This window comes from Candoia aspera, chromosome 2 (genome assembly GCF_035149785.1).
Source record: "Candoia aspera isolate rCanAsp1 chromosome 2, rCanAsp1.hap2, whole genome shotgun sequence".
Lineage (NCBI taxonomy): Eukaryota > Metazoa > Chordata > Lepidosauria > Squamata > Boidae > Candoia > Candoia aspera.
This window is the reverse complement of record NC_086154.1, coordinates 166,927,217-166,942,649: the sequence shown is the minus strand read 5'-3', so window position 1 is coordinate 166,942,649 and position 15,433 is coordinate 166,927,217. Positions and strand designations below refer to the sequence as shown.

Sequence of the window (15,433 nt, the reverse complement as noted above, 5' to 3'; positions counted from 1 at the left end):
GGAGGAGCTGAGGACTCATGTGGTGGAAGAGCGAGTGGTACTGGGCAGCCAAGGAGGCATTCAGCGGCATCCAAACATCCTCCTGTGTCTGGAGGCTGAGCTGTTCTACCAAGCCCAAGAACTGCAAGGTGATAATTTGGCTGGAACTGCAGAGCCCACTGAGGATGGCATGACAGAGTTCCTCGGGGCTCATCATCTGCAGAGAAAATGGGAGATTTGGGTATCTTAGCTATCAATCTCTTAACTCTGAGAGAAATGAAAGTGAAGATGGAATGTGAGAGCAGCAAGCCATCCTCATCCCAGGACCGAGTAAAAGTGCCACATCCCACATGCTCGATCTTGCGTGAACTAGAGAGGTTAGATCTCATTGTGGGGTAAGAAAGCCCACTGGCTAAATCTGTCCAGGCCAGCAACATTATTGCTGTAATTCTAAAGAGAAGGTGCTTGCAAGAAGGAAGCGTCCTGTATGATTGTCCCCAAAGAGGAGAAGCTCCGCGTTTGTCTGTCCCCTGTGAGCGAGGGCCGCTTACCACCTTGTAGTTCTCACAGAGATGGAGAAGGCCCTTCCTGCTCAGTTTTCTCCTCCGCATCACCCTTGTTAGCCAACTCCCATTGCCTCCCTGGCTCAGAATCCTACAGACTAAGGTGGGGATTTTCCCACCTCAACAAAGAAGACCACTGCTGCAGCCAAATGCTCCTTTTCCTCTTCCTTCTCCAAGATCAAACTTAGATGTCTCTGGAAGCCGCATGTGGCAGGTCTCCACGAGGGCCCTGCAACACACCAAAGCCCTTTTGAGAAAAAGCCAACAGACGGACAGGACAGGCTGGTCTTGAGGAGGAGAAGAAACATTCTCTTTGGAGAGAAAACTGCCCTTTGCCCTCACCAAAATAGCCACACCCTGGAGGCAGCAGCTTGGGCGGCACAACATCTCCCTGCAGGTCTCCTTCAGGGACAGGTGTGCCCCCTTGGCCAGCAGCACCTGGATGATGTCAACTGTCTCCCTGCAGAGGAAAGAAGGCCAGAGTCACCAAGGAACGATCCTGTAGTCTGAGGGGCAAAAGAAATCCTTTGCGTGATGCCCACAGGGAAGCTTCCCTCCTCAGGGTCTCTCCCTCCTTTCCCTGGAATGCCACCAGAATTGCACAGAGGGGAGGGAGCTGCAGGGGGACCTTTCTTCTTCCTTGCAGCCATTGGCCACCAAATGGGAGTTGCTGCATCTGTGTGAGTTTGTCCCTCTACCCCACCCCAAGGGTGTTCTGGAAAAACACAAAGGCCAGATTCCATTTCCTTTCTTTTCTTTAAAGCTTCAGGACAGGCCTCATGGGAGAAGCAAGGCACCCAAGCTGGGAGCACTATGTGCTTGAGAGCATTTTTTCCAGGGGTCTATGCAACACCCGGGCTATCTCAGAAGAGGACTTGCTGGGCCACAAGGGCATTGCTAAACCAGAACTGCTGCTTGGATCTGTGAAGGGAAAAGGGGGAGGAACTCAGAAGCCCAAGAAGGAGAAGGAGGTTTCTCCTTCCCAGTGCCGCTGCTTACTCCAGAGGCAGATGGTCCTCTCCTTCAGATGATATATTCTGCAGCCTGGCGCCTTTCATGATGACATCTAGCAGGCAGAGCAGAATTTTGGGGAACCATGCCTCTAGCACCACAGGGCACTCCTCAGCCCGGACAATCCTCCCTATGAGCCTCGTTGCTCTGGCCTGAGGAGAGAAGGAGAGTCTGCCTCACCCACAGAGTTCCTAAGGAAAGTTGCCGAACGCAGCCCACCCTGCCTCTTGGTAGCATCCCTCTCTTTGCCAAGACTCACTACCCAGAGGGCCTTTCTTCCTTCCCAAGCAGGATTCAAGAAGTGCCTTCTCGTTTGCCTGTTGGGAGCCCACAGACACAGGTGACACAATGGCATCTCCAAGAGGGAGACGTTGAAGTCTGTGAGTACAAGAGACCACCTCCTTCCGAGCTTTACCCCTTACCGTAGCTGAGGGAAGAGGATGGCTGGAGCGTTCCTCTCCTCCTTGAGGCAGCCAAGGGACCTCCTTCACCTTTGCCAGGAGCAGGGACAGGACCTCATCCCTGCTGCGGTATGACGAGGTGACGACGGCCCAGAGCAGCTCGCTGCAGGTGCTGGAAAGAAAATCAGGCGGCAACCATGTCAGACCCTTCTGCCCATCCCAGGTCCACAGGGAGAAGTACAGAAGTCGGCCTGATGTTGGACTTCCCTGCAACTCAAGGAAGGAAGAACCTGGATCCCTGCCTACCTCCATGGCAGCTCTAAGAGGCGGTGCGTGGCCAGTTTCATGTTCTTCCGGGCCACGGCATGTAGGGAGGGCACGACCTGGCTCAGTCCAAGGGAGGAAGTGGAGGCCAGGTGGCAGATCTTATCCAGCACCTTCTGCATACAAAAGGGAGAAAGGAAGAGGAAACGGAAGTGATGGTGAAAGGCCAATTCCTCCAGGTGAGGGCTGAATTGCAGGTTGCAGGAATAGCTCCTTCTCTGGGGAAGCCCTCAGTTTCACCCTGAGTGACAAGCCTTACTCGACATGCCCGCGAGGTGGTTGACTGGGTCCGAGTCTTGCACCAGCTCTTGGTCCAGGTCAGGTTGAAGTGTACCTTTCTTCCCCTGACCTGTTGTTGAGAGGAGAGATACCAGATGATTAGACCTAGATTAGGGGTCAGTTTATGGAACGGGAGTCATCTGAAACTCAGGTTCTGGAGGAGAACAGAGAAGTAGAGCTGAGATAGAACAGTGCAGGATCCCACCAAGGGACCCCCTGCTCCCTGGACAGGTCCCTCCGCCATCAACTGGTCAGGTGACACTTTGTCTCAGTACGCCAGCTTCCCTGTAGTTCCTGTTCTCCACTGTGAGAAGGGAGGAGAGAAACATTTCTACCCGCAATAGCCACCATCTTGCAAGGCTTCCACCAAACACTGTTTTAAACAATCGAGCAGAAAAGACCTAATGTTTTCCAGCTGACTGTTCTGGGGAAGGGGGGGCAGTCCCTCAGCAGGTGTACAGCCAAAATAGGGCACCTGTTTGAAATGAGACTGAGGTCCCAGGCCTCCTCCTGCAGGCTGCTGATGTCATCCAATGTGTCTTGCCCTTCTTCAGGGGAATCCTATGAATGACAATGACTCCTCTATGGCCACAAAGGGAAAAGTGCCTCAGAACTGCTATTTCCATGGGACTTGGGGGCTTCAGAACAAAGACAAGGCCTATCGAGTGCAGGACGCCTGACCAGAACGGTGCTTCTCTTGCATGACGCATCTCCCAGGTTGGAGGAATCCCCCGCCCCACACCACCCATCCCCCGGAAAAGGAGGCTTTCTACTGTTAAAGCCCTGCCTGGAAGCAGCGGGGCGCTTGAGAGGATGAGGCAGAAAGAGGAAAGGCATGGATAGGGGGTCGCACCCATTTAGGCCACCAGTCAGCTGCAAAGGGCCCTTCCCTGCTGCTTTGCAGCGAATGAGCCAATTGCACGAGAGCTTGGGTACCAGTTTCCAGCCTGTGTAAATTGCCCCAAGGGTCAGGCGTTCTCTCACCCCAGGTCCCCACAGCAGCCCTGCATGGTACCCGCAGGGTAGGAGAACTGAATTGAGGCCCCCCTCCCCAGGGCCCTCCCAACAGAAAGGGTTTGCCCTTCTTTACCCATGGGTTGGAAAAGATGTGGGCCTCCAATGCCTCCTCTGCAGCCTGTCCCTGTGTCTTTTCGGTCCTAGGAGAAATGACCCAAAAGAGGGCAGAATGGGAGGACGGATCTGGTTCTTCCAAATCATCAGCCTGTGCGTGCCCCAAAGCCTTTGAACCCTTCCCCTTGGGGAAGCTGCCACAACATCTTCACCCACCGAGGTGCCGCCTACCTCGATGGATTGGGACTCGTTTCCCACTTCACGTCCCCCAGGTTGCTGGTCTTGTCCGAGGGCAGGGGTTCTTCTGATGAATCCTAAAATTACAACCCAAACGTTCTTCAGCTGAATACAGGGCTAAGGAGGGTTAGTCTCTGTTCGGGAAAATAAGAGAGGATTTCAGGGGCTCACTTTCAGTTTGTTGAATGAGAGCTGGATAAGGGGGGCAACTCAAGGTCCGGGGCATCTGGCAACCGGATAGGAAAGAAGATTGCACCCAGTGGCAGGTGCAACTGTCCTCGGTTTACCCACATGGAGCTTTCACTGGAAAGAGGAGTGGAGAGGACACTTTGCTCTCTCTTTGCCATCCCCTTTTCAAAACCCATCCATGAGCTAAATCCCAGCCTTGCAGAAGTAGCTTGCCGAATCGGGAATGGACTCCACATCTTCCAGGCTGTGGGTTCTGGACCCCCCTGGACGTCCATCGAATCTTGCAAATGAGATTTGTTCGTATTAAATATGAACATAAATCGAAAGCACTCTGCATACCAATAAGTTGGCTAAAGCCTAGGGTGCAACTCCCACTGGCCACATAGCCAAACCCTCCTCACCCCTGAGGTAGAAGCGGTGACCCCATCGTGGGAGTTTTCCTGCTCCTTGATCCATCCCTGTGCCTCTTCGGTCCTGGCCGGAGGAAGAAGGTGAGACATGGAAGAACATCCAGCTAGCTCTGCCTCCCCTTTCCAAACCGGCCAGCCAGCCTGTCGGTGGTTTTTTCCCCTGCAAGCCCCTTATGGACAGGAAGTGGTCTTGGGGAGACTGGGGGCTCCTGCAGATTCTTGTGGCTCGTCAATGGTGCCCCGCCGAGTCTGGGGTTTGGGAGAAGGACTTGGTACTTGGTACCCTGTTGCTCTCAAAACAGGAAAATGGACACCTTTTCAAAACGTTCTGTGAGGAGAGGGGAGCAGAGAAAGAGGCCTGAGCCAGGGAGAGAGAGTCGGGGCCTTGACTTTCTCCCCCTTCCCGGTTTCTAGGCGGCCGAGGGGGCCTCGCTTACTCTGAACAGCCGTCCTAGCGCCATAGCAGAGGCTGGATGGCTCTGCAGGGAACGAGATTGGTGGTGCAAGGATTGGCAACCCGCAAGAGAGGCCCAGAGGAGTGTCTGCCAGCTGGCAGGCCAATCCACAATGGGAGTGAGCAGCCTGGGGGCTGGCCTGTGGCTTCAGAGGCGAGCTGAGTCTCGTTCCCTCGGCAACCGGGGAAGCATCCCCATTAGCCACCTTTTGTACCTGCCCAAGAATGGCTGCCGTCTCCTGGCCAGGAGTGGCCGGCAGCCCTGTGGCCGACTCTCTTGGTAGCCTTTGGCCTCTGCCTTTTCTGTGGGAAGCTGCCTGTTCGTGAGCAGCACGTAAGCACAGTCACGCGTGGCACAAAGCACCGAGAGGGGCAGAGAGGCCGACTTGCTTCTCCGCTGGGCCTCTTGGGCAATCTGACCTTCCTTTCTGTTTCAAACTCTCTTCTAATAATAATGAGTCGGAGGTTCATTTACCCGAAACATCTTTATTAGGTCACAACTCCCACATACAGCCTCCTGTTCTAACTAATTTGTTGGATAAAAACGAACTACTTCTGGGGCCAAAGGCTGTACTTCCAGCAGAGGGTGTGCTTGCTCAGTCTCAGTCCTTCCTCTGTGTTACCAGCTTTGTCCTCCTGACTCTACCACTTAGTTCCACTATTGATACACCTTTCCCTTCGGGCCCGCACAGCCTGGTATCTCTTGCCCGCCACTTAGCAGGGTCCGAGTCCTGTCCGCTCAGGGGAGAACTCCCTTCTTTTTCCCAGCGTGGGGGCCTGGGGTCCGAAAGAGGCGACAGAGCTTGGGGGGCATAAAAGAGGGGCAGGGCGGCCTCTCCAATGTCATTCAAAGCCACCTCCCCACTCGGCTGGCCAGCCTGCACATTGGTGGTCATGTAGGAAGCCCACAAAGGCCACCGTTGCTCATCAGAGATGCAGAGTAATGGCAGGAGTGGGGGCTGCCACGACAAAACCTGCCGTCCTCTCGCCTCTGTGACTCAAAGCCTGCTGCATCTGGTCCTTTGCCTGCTCTGGCCTGGTGCCTCTCCTTTCAAAAGAAGCCTAACAGGAAAGAAAAATTAAACACCAGGAGGTTTCCCCATTTGGGATGAAAGACTTACAGTATGCGTTTGAAACTAATCAATCCTTGGCCAGCAGGGTTGGGCTTGTTCTGGTCCTACCAGAGGTCTTTCACAAGTTCAGTCAATGCTGCCTCAGCACTACAGCTGGGCCTGAAAGCTAGCCGAAAAGGGCCCAGATCATCCAATTCTTCCGGGGCCTTCTGGAGTGCAGTCCCACCACCTTCTCCACCATCTTATCCAAACGGAAAGGTTGGAGATAGATTGGATTAGTCTGTTGAGGTTTTCCTACTAATAGATTAAGACTGCTATTGTATCAAATCATTTTGGCCAGGTGAAGGGGTTGTATTAGATTGTCTCCTCTCACGTGCTTCATGCAAATAGCCTGGGGGATGGGGAGGACCTGCCCGGACTTGTTCTCACTTCCTTTTTTTTTCTCTCTGCCGGCATGTAGCAAGCCAGGTAGCTCTCAATGAGAGCTAAGTCCTTTAAATGTTTTGCTTTTGTTTTTGCTTTCTGTAAATAAATTATTTTTTATAGAAATGCTTGGTGTGTGACTTTTTTTGACCTCTCCTGGGCTAAAGGCTTTCCCAGCATCTGCCAACATAGTCTAGCTATGGCCTCCTGAGGACAGGACACAAGACACTGGGACCACCCAGTCAATCAAGGATGAATTCACCACAGCTGTCATGAGTGAGGATGGCGAGCAGGGGGCTCCCATCCAGGCTGTAAAGCGCATGCGTAGCACTGAGGAATTAGGTAGCCATTCCAAGAGACACAGATCGGGCCCGCCTTAACCTTTGGGGTTTATATGTCTGGGTTTTTCCCATGCTTCTTCAGTTTGTTAGGATTTTCCTGTTATGTAGCAGCAATAAAACACTAGAGACCTGTTCTTTGTCTCAGCGTGGTTCCTGACTGTTAGGACAGACCACCTCCTTCCGAGCTCTACCCCTTACCATAGCTGCGGGAAGAGGATGGCTGGAGTGTTCCTCTCCTCCTCGAGGCACCCAAGGGCCCTCCTCTCCTTGGTCTGGAGCAGTGACAGGACCGCATCCCCGCTGCAGCACGGAGAGGTGACGATGGCCCAGAATAGCTTGCCACAGGTGCTGGAAAGAAAATTGGAAGGAGACCAGGTCAGACCCTTCTGCCTGTCCCAGGTCCAAAGGGAGAAATATGGAAGGGTCAGCCTGATGGTGGACTTCCCTGCAACTCAAGGAGGAAGAACCCACACCCCTGCCTACCTCTACGGCAGCTCTAATAGGTGGTAGGTGACCAGCTCCATGTTCTTCCAGGCCAGGACTTCTAGGGAGTGCAAGACCTGGCTCTGTCTGAGGTAGGGAGGAGAGTTCAGGCAGCAGATCTTATCCAGCACTTTCTACATACACAGGAGATGGAAGGGGATGGTGAAAGACCGATTCCTCCAGGTGAAGGCTGAACTGGAGGTTGCAGGAATAGGACCTTCTCTGGGGAACCCTCAGTTTAACCCGGAGTGTCAAGCCTTACTTGACATTCCTGCAAGGAGGTTGACTGGGTCCGGGTCCCTGTTGTATTCGAGGTCTCTTGTTCTGTGGTGTGCTGTTGAGAGGAGAAATACAGGATGATTAGATCTAGATTAGGGGTCAGTTTATGGAACGGGAGTCATCTGAAACTCAGGTTCTGGAGGAGAACAGAGAAGTAGAGCTGAGATAGAACAGTGCAGGATCCGACGAAGGGCCCCTCTGTTCCCTGGACAGGTCCCTCCACCATCAACTGGTCAGGTGACACTTTGTCTCACATCTGCAGTACGCCAGCTTCCCCGTAGGTCCTGTGCTCCACTGTGAGAAGGGAGGAGAGAAACATTTCTATCCGCAATAGCCACCATCTTGCAAGGCTTCCACCAAACACTGTTTTAAACAATCGAGCAGAAAAGACCTAATGTTTTCCAGCTGACTGTTCTGGGGAAGGGGTGGCAGTCCCTCAGCAGTTGTACAGGCCAAAATAGGGCACCTGTGTGAAATGAGACTGAGGTCCCAGGCTTCCTCCCGCATGCTGCTGATGTCATCCAATGTGTCTTGCCCTTCTTCAGGGGAATCCTATGAATGACAATGACTCCTCTATGGCCACAAAGGGAAAAGTGCCTCAGAACTGCTATTTCCATGGGACTTGGGGGCTTCAGAACAAAGACAAGGCCTATCAAGTGCAGGATGCATGACCAGAATGGTGCTTCTCTTGTATGATGCATCTTCCGGTTTGGAGGAATCCCTCGCCCCACACCACCCATCCCCCAGGAAAGGAGGCTTTCTACTGTTAAAGCCCTGCCTGGAAGCAGCGGGGCATTGGAGAGGATAAAGCAGAAAGAGGAAAGGCGTGGACAGGGGGTCACATCCATTTAGGCCACCAGTCAGCTGCAAAGGGCCCTTCCCTGCTGCTTTGCAGCGAATGAGCCAATTGCATGAGATCTTGGGTACCAATTTCAAGCCTGTGTAAATTGCCCCAAGGGTCAGGCGTTCTCTTACCCCAGGTCCCCACAGCAGCCCTGCATGGTACCCACAGGGTAGGAGAACTGAATTGAGGCCCCCCTCCCCAGGGCCCTCACCAGCAGAAAACTGCTCGCCCTTCTTTACCCATGGGTTGGAAAAGATGTGGGCCTCCAATGCCTCCTCTGCAGCCTGTCCCTGTGTCTTTTCGGTCCTAGGAGAAATGACCCAAAAGAGGGCAGAATGGGAGGACGGATCTGGTTCTTCCAAATCATCAGCCTGTGCGTGCCCCAAAGCCTTTGAACCCTTCCCCTTGGGGAAGCTGCCACAACATCTTCACCCACCGAGGTGCCGCCTACCTCGATGGATTGGGACTCGTTTCCCACTTCACGTCCCCCAGGTTGCTGGTCTTGTCCGAGGGCAGGGGTTCTTCTGATGAATCCTAAAATTACAACCCAAACGTTCTTCAGCTGAATACAGGGCTAAGGAGGGTTAGTCTCTGTTCGGGAAAATAAGAGAGGATTTCAGGGGCTCACTTTCAGTTTGTTGAATGATAGCTGGCTAAGGGGGGCAACTCAAGGTTCGGGGCATCTGGCAACCGGATAGGAAAGAAGATTGCACCCAGTGGCAGGTGCAACTGTCCTCGGTTTACCCACATGGAGTTTTCACTGGAAAGAGGAGTGGAGAGGACACTTTGCTCTCTCTTTGCCATCCCCTTTTGCAAACCCATCGGTGAGCTAAATCCCAGCCTTGCAGAGTTCCCCATCTATCTCGGCTGGCTGAAACCACCAGGCCTCTGGCAGCACTGGGCGATGCAAAGCAGCAGAGGGAGGATGAAGGAGAAACAGAGGGAGCAGGAGCACGCTTCCAGAGCGTGTCCGTGAATATCACCCCGGCCTCCGCCACTGTTCCATCTGCTGACCTATCTTCAAAGCTGCAGAGACAGGGCTTCTGCCATTGCAAGAGTGAGGAGCTGGTCACAACTTACTGATGGGGTGGAGACCTCCTCTATCATGTAGAGCCCCTGCCTCGTCAGCTCTGGTTCGTCATCACTGGGGAGAGATTGAAGGGCCCAAAGATCAAGGCCAGCCCTGGGCCATTTTTCAAGAGTGGCCACGCGGGTGCTCTAAAAGCCTGTCAGCTGGCCTGCCAAGGGGGTTGAGCTGGTAACTCTCCCTTTTATCAGAAGCAGAGGTAGAGAAAGAAAGGAGGTGAATCTCCCTGAGGTGGCTGCTGAGACAGTCTTTGATCCCTCCTCAGTCAGCCAAGCAGCAGGCCTTGCAACTGGGTGGGCCAGAGGGTAGGATAGGAGGGTTCTGGTTTTCCTTTTCCCAGCCCTCCCTTTTCCTTTTCTGCTGGGTCATTTTCAGTTAGGATTTGGACATTCAGAAGCTTGCTTACTTTACTCTGCTTTAAGCATGCGCTCCCTGCCCAGGTGCCTTCATCGTCTGTCCCACCTTGGGCCCATATATGGCCCCTCATCCCATTGATTAAGGAGAGAAGAGAAAGGCTTCCTGTCCTGGGGTTGAGCATGCATCCCAGAGAAATCTATCCCTCCCCTCAGCAGACATTTCCCATAGCCTTTTTTCTCTGGGGTGGTACTGGAGCCATCTTCTTGGGGGCTTCAGAATCCCTCAGCTGAGAGCAGGGACCTTGCCAATTCAGGACTGGACTCCACATCTTCCAGGCTGGAGGTCCTGGACCCCCCTGGACGTCCATCGAATCCTGCAAATGAGATTTGTTTGTATTAAGACATAAATGCAAAGCCCTCCGCATACCAATAGGTTGGCTAAAGCCTAGGGCGCAACTCCCACCGGCCGCGTAGCCAAACCCTCCTTACCGCTGAGGTAGGAGCGGTGACCCCTTAGTGGGATCTTTCCTGCTCCTTGATTCGTCCCTGTGCCTCTTGGGTCCTGGCCGGAGGAAGAAGGTGAGACGTGGAAGAACATCCAGGTTGCTCAGCCTCCCCTTTCCAAAACCAACCAGCCAGCCTGTCGGTCTTTTTTCTCGTGCAAGCCCCTGGTGAACGGGAAGCGGTCTGGGGAGGCTCGGGGTTCCTGCAGACTCTCACGGTGTAATGATTGCCTATTCCAATAAAAGGAGTCTCATCAGTAATTACTAGAGAAAACTAATTTATTGAATGAATAGTATGCAAAGTACGAAGAAAGCTGAGAATGAGCAAAAGCGCGCCAAACACAACTTAAAAAGCCTTGCTCCCGTTGCGAACCCTCCCCTCAGGCTAGCATAGCAACCACCCACCCCAGATGCTAGCAACCGTTAGAATCGGCCTGAGAAAGTAACCTTGAACAGCAGAGATAACCCAAACATACATTCCAGAAGATCACAAGTCAGCACAAAGGAAATTTACCAGCGTGGCCAGGCAGGCACGCAACTGCAGATATGACATGTGAAACGTTACGAGGAACCATAAACATCGGAACGGGAACATGACATACCGCCCCCCCACAAAGAAAAAACTTAATTGTTAAGGTGCAGGTTTATCAGGGTAAGCAGCATGAAACTGAGCAACCAAGTGGGGAGAGCGCACATGTTGTGCAGGGACCCACTCTGGATGAGAGAAATGCTTCCAGCGAATCAGATATTGCAGAGTGGAATGGAAACGTCTAGAGTCTAGTATTTCCTTGACTTCGAAATGTTGTTGACCATCAATCATTATGGGGGGAGGTGCAGGCAGCTCAGGATGCCAATGGGTAGACTCCACGAATGGTTTAAGCAAACTGCAATGAAAAACAGGGTGTAAGCGCTTGAGATTGTGAGGTAAGTCCAACTTAAAGGTAACAGGATTAATCTGAGCAACAATAGGAAATGGACCTATGAACTTGGGCGCCAGTTTTTTGGATGGTTGAGGGGATTTGATGTATTTGGTGGAAAGGTATACCCTATCCCCTATTTGAAAAAGAGGTTGTGGTGCCCTTTTTTCATTGGCATGTCGTTGATAAGTGGCTTGAGCATCGGCTAAAGCTTGCTGTAGTTTTGGCCAGGAATCTGCCAGTTGTGAGGCCCAATCGGTCGGGGAGGTGGGCGAAGTAGACGGTGGAGGCAATTCAGGAATAGGGACAAAGTCATGGCCGAATACAGTACGAAAGGGCACCGCCCCAGTACTTTGATGCACAGCATTATTGTAAGCAACTTCAGCAAATGGCAGGAGGTCTACCCAGTTGTCTTGTTGATAATTAACAAAAGCACGTAAATATTGCTCCAACGTGGCATTAACTGCCTCAGTATTCCCATCCGTTTGGGGATGAAAAGCCGTGGATAGCGCCTGTTTAGTGCCCAATAGTTTCATAAATTCCCGCCAAAAGCGTGAAGTAAATTGTGTTCCTCTGTCGGTCACCAAGCGGGCGGGGCTACCGTGTAATCTGTACACGTGAACTAGAAAGAGGCGTGCCAGCTGTTGTGCAGATGGTAGAGACGCACAAGGGACGAAATGAGCTTGCTTCGAGAAAAAATCCTTAACAACCCAAATGACAGTCTTTCTCTGGCTAGGAGGTAGATCCACAATAAAATCCATAGAGATTTCCTCCCAGGGGTGGGAGGGATTGGCCACTGGCTGCACAAAGCCCTGGGGTTTCCCCCCTTTTCGTTTTGCAGTAGCACAGACAGGGCAAGACTTGACATAGGCTTTTACATCTCGCCGGAGGGTTGGCCACCAGAACTGTCGGCGCACTAGATGAATAGTTTTTGTAAAGCCAAAATGCCCAGCTGTTTTATCGTCATGAGACCTGAATAGCACGGTTTTGCGCAAGGTTACAGGCACATAGAGGCGATCATCTTTCCATGCCAAACCTTGCTTCAAAGTAACCTCGCTCTGATTGTTTTGCAACCAAGTATCCGATTTCAACTCTGCCAGAAACCTTTGTTGCAAATCTGCAGGAACGGATACATGTATCGCGCTAGGACCGGCAGGGGTGTCAGGTTGCTGCGCTCGCGTCTGACTGCGAGTGACTGCTGCTAGTGCCATTTGGGAATCTGTCCAGAGGGTTCCCACCACATCTGGGGCTGTTCCTGAATCCTGGGGTTGGCGCGACAGTGCATCAGCTAAAAAGTTTTTCTTTCCCGGAATGAATCTGAGTTTAAAATCAAAGCGGCTGAAGTACTGAGCCCATCGCACTTGCTTAGGGCTGAGCTTACGAGAGGCAGTAAGGGACTCCAAGTGTTTATGATCAGTCCACACTTCAAAAGGGTGTGCCGCCCCCTCCAATAGATGCCTCCAATTCTCCAAAGCGGCTTTCACCGCAAAAGCCTCCTTCTCCCAAACATGCCAGTGTTTCTCTGTCTCAGAGAATTTACGTGACAGATAAGCACAAGGCTTTAATTGTCCTTGCTCATCGCCTTGCAATAAGAGGGCACCAATAGAAAAGTCTGAGGCATCGACTTGCACCACAAATGGTTTGTCAGGATCAGGGTGTTGCAAGATTGGTTCAGAGGTAAACAGTCGCTTGAGTTGGTCAAACGCCTGTTGACAAGCAGGCGTCCATTTTAGGAGTGCCCCTGGATTCTTTGATTTGCGGGTGTCTCCCACACCCTTTGTTTTGAGTAATTCGGTTAGGGGTAAGGCAATCTCAGCAAATTTTTCCAAAAATGGACGATAAAAATTCGCAAATCCAAGGAACAATTGTAGTTGTTTGCGTGTGCGTGGGGGCTCCCATACTAAAATAGCCTCAATTTTGGCAGGATCCATTTCAATGCCTTTATCTGAAATCCTATACCCCAAATAATCAATTTGTGTTTGATGAAATGCACATTTGGATAGCTTGGCATACAAGTCAGCCTTTCTCAATTTGGTTAACACTTGCCTAACCAATTGCACATGTTCCCTCATGGTTTTTGAATATATTAACACATCATCTAAATAAACCAAAACCCCATTGAACAAGTGGTTGTGCAAGACCTCATTTATCAACTGCATAAAAACCCCAGGTGCCCCAGCCAATCCAAACGGTAACACTTTATACTGAAAAGCCCCAAATGCACAATTAAAAGCTGTTTTCCATTCATCCCCCTCCCGAATGCGAATGTGATAATACGCCTCCCTTAAGTCCAATTTAGAGAAGATTTTCCCCCCCGCCAAGTGGGCTAACATTTCCTTGATGACCGGGAGGGGAGATTTGTTTAATAGGGAGACTGCATTTAACCCACGGAAATCCGTGCATAGTCTTAAAGTTCCGTCTTTCTTTGATCTAAAGAGTACTGGAGCACCCACTGGTGAATTGGCTGGTTCTATGAAGCCCCGCTGTAAGTTTTTGTCTATGAATTCACGAAGAGTAGCCAATTCCTTTGGGGTCATTGCATATACCTTTGGTCGGGGCAACTTGGCATTGGGAAGAATTTCAATGGCACAGTCAGTTTTCCGATGAGGCGGCAGCCGATCTGCCTCCTTCTCCCCAAACACATCGGCAAAGTCCTGGTATTGGTCCGGTAGCCCTTCCAATGGTACAGCGAGGGTATGCAGCGTTGACAGTGCTGCCCTCCCCACATTGGTATCCTTCTCCTCATCATCCCCAGGAGGGGCTTTATAGAACCCATCTGCAAAAGTAACAGTTCGGTGTACCCAGTTTATGCTAGGGTTCTGTTGAACAAACCAAGGCATCCCCAGAATGACCAAGGGACCACCCACCGGTGCAACTACAAAGGGCAACTTTTCCCAGTGGCTACCCAGTTGCAAAGCCACTAACGCTGTAGACTGGGTGACTGGTTTTCCCCCCGATATAGATCCATCCAATTGGGTGAAAATCATGGGACGTTTCAACGGGAAGGTGGGTAACTCCAAAGCAGCTACTACATCAGGATGCATTAAGGAACGTGAGCATCCAGAATCAATCATAGCCCATAGTTCCACAGTTTTTGTAGGGGAACCGAGCTTAAGTCTCACGGTTAACGTTGGGAAATTTCCACTCACCGAGACATGATCGCGCCCCTCTTCTTCCACCTGCTCTTTGGCGCTTTTTAGAGCAGGTGGCTGGAGTTTTCCGCCGGTTGGGAGGCTTCTTTTTCGTCTTGCCCACCATAAAACAAGTCCACATCCTCCACCAGCTCTGCTACTGTCGCTTTCAGCTTCCTCGGTGCCACTGGTGATTTCCCCCCCGATCTGTCTCTCCGTTCCTCTGGCTTCCTGCGGGGACATGCAGCTGCCAGGTGCCCCTCCTTACCACACAGCAGGCACAATCCTTTGGCAAAACGGCTTTCTTTTTCTTCTTGCCACGACCGTCTCACTGGTTTGCTAGCAGTAGCTGCTGGCCTTGTAGGTTTCCCCATCGCTTGTTGTTTGGGACCTCTTTTAGTTTGAGTATACTTAGCTTGGGCTTGCTCAACCTTCGCAGCCAATTGTATCCACTCATACAGCGTTGCTGGGTCGTCCCGTACAACTGCCCATCGTAGTATATCTGGTCTTAGTCCATCTTTGAACATCTCTACAAGGGTGGTGGCAGACCAATCCTCTACTTTGCCGGAGAGTGCTTGAAACTCCAGCACATAATCCGAGACTGATCTGGAGCCTTGAACCAACTCCCTTAGGGCTACCTTTGCTTTTTCCTCAGCTAGAGGATCACCAAAATGCATTTTCATTGCCCACATGAAATCATCAAAGCAATCCAACTCCAAAGCGTCCATGTCAACCAGTCTCACGAACCAGTCTGCTGCCCTCTCCTCTAATTGGGTCGCGACAGCATTAATCTTAGCCCGCTCAGAACGAAACACGCTCCCAAACTCTTCCATATAGCTGTGTGCATTCGTCAAAAAAAATGACAGCTTTGTGGGATCCCCATTAAACTTCACATTAAAGTCTCGATATCGGACCCGGGTTGGGCTATCGTGTCTCTTTTTGTGCTTAGCCTTTCGTGGCTGTGGTGGCTCTTCCTCCTGCACCTCTGGCGCTATTTCTTGAGCCTCTGCCAGTCGAAGTTTCACACGTCTCCCCCCCTCCCGGCTCCGTCCTCTCTCCTTCTGCTCCCTACTTGGGA

At 51.8% G+C, this 15,433-nt stretch overlaps 1 protein-coding gene across 1 annotated transcript in view; it reads right to left on the bottom strand.

Annotated features, from left to right (window-relative positions):
- LOC134490168 (uncharacterized) overlaps window positions 1-15,433 on the bottom strand; it is a 66,245-nt gene that overhangs the window by 388 nt on the left and 50,424 nt on the right. The gene's annotated exons all lie outside the window — the stretch shown is intronic.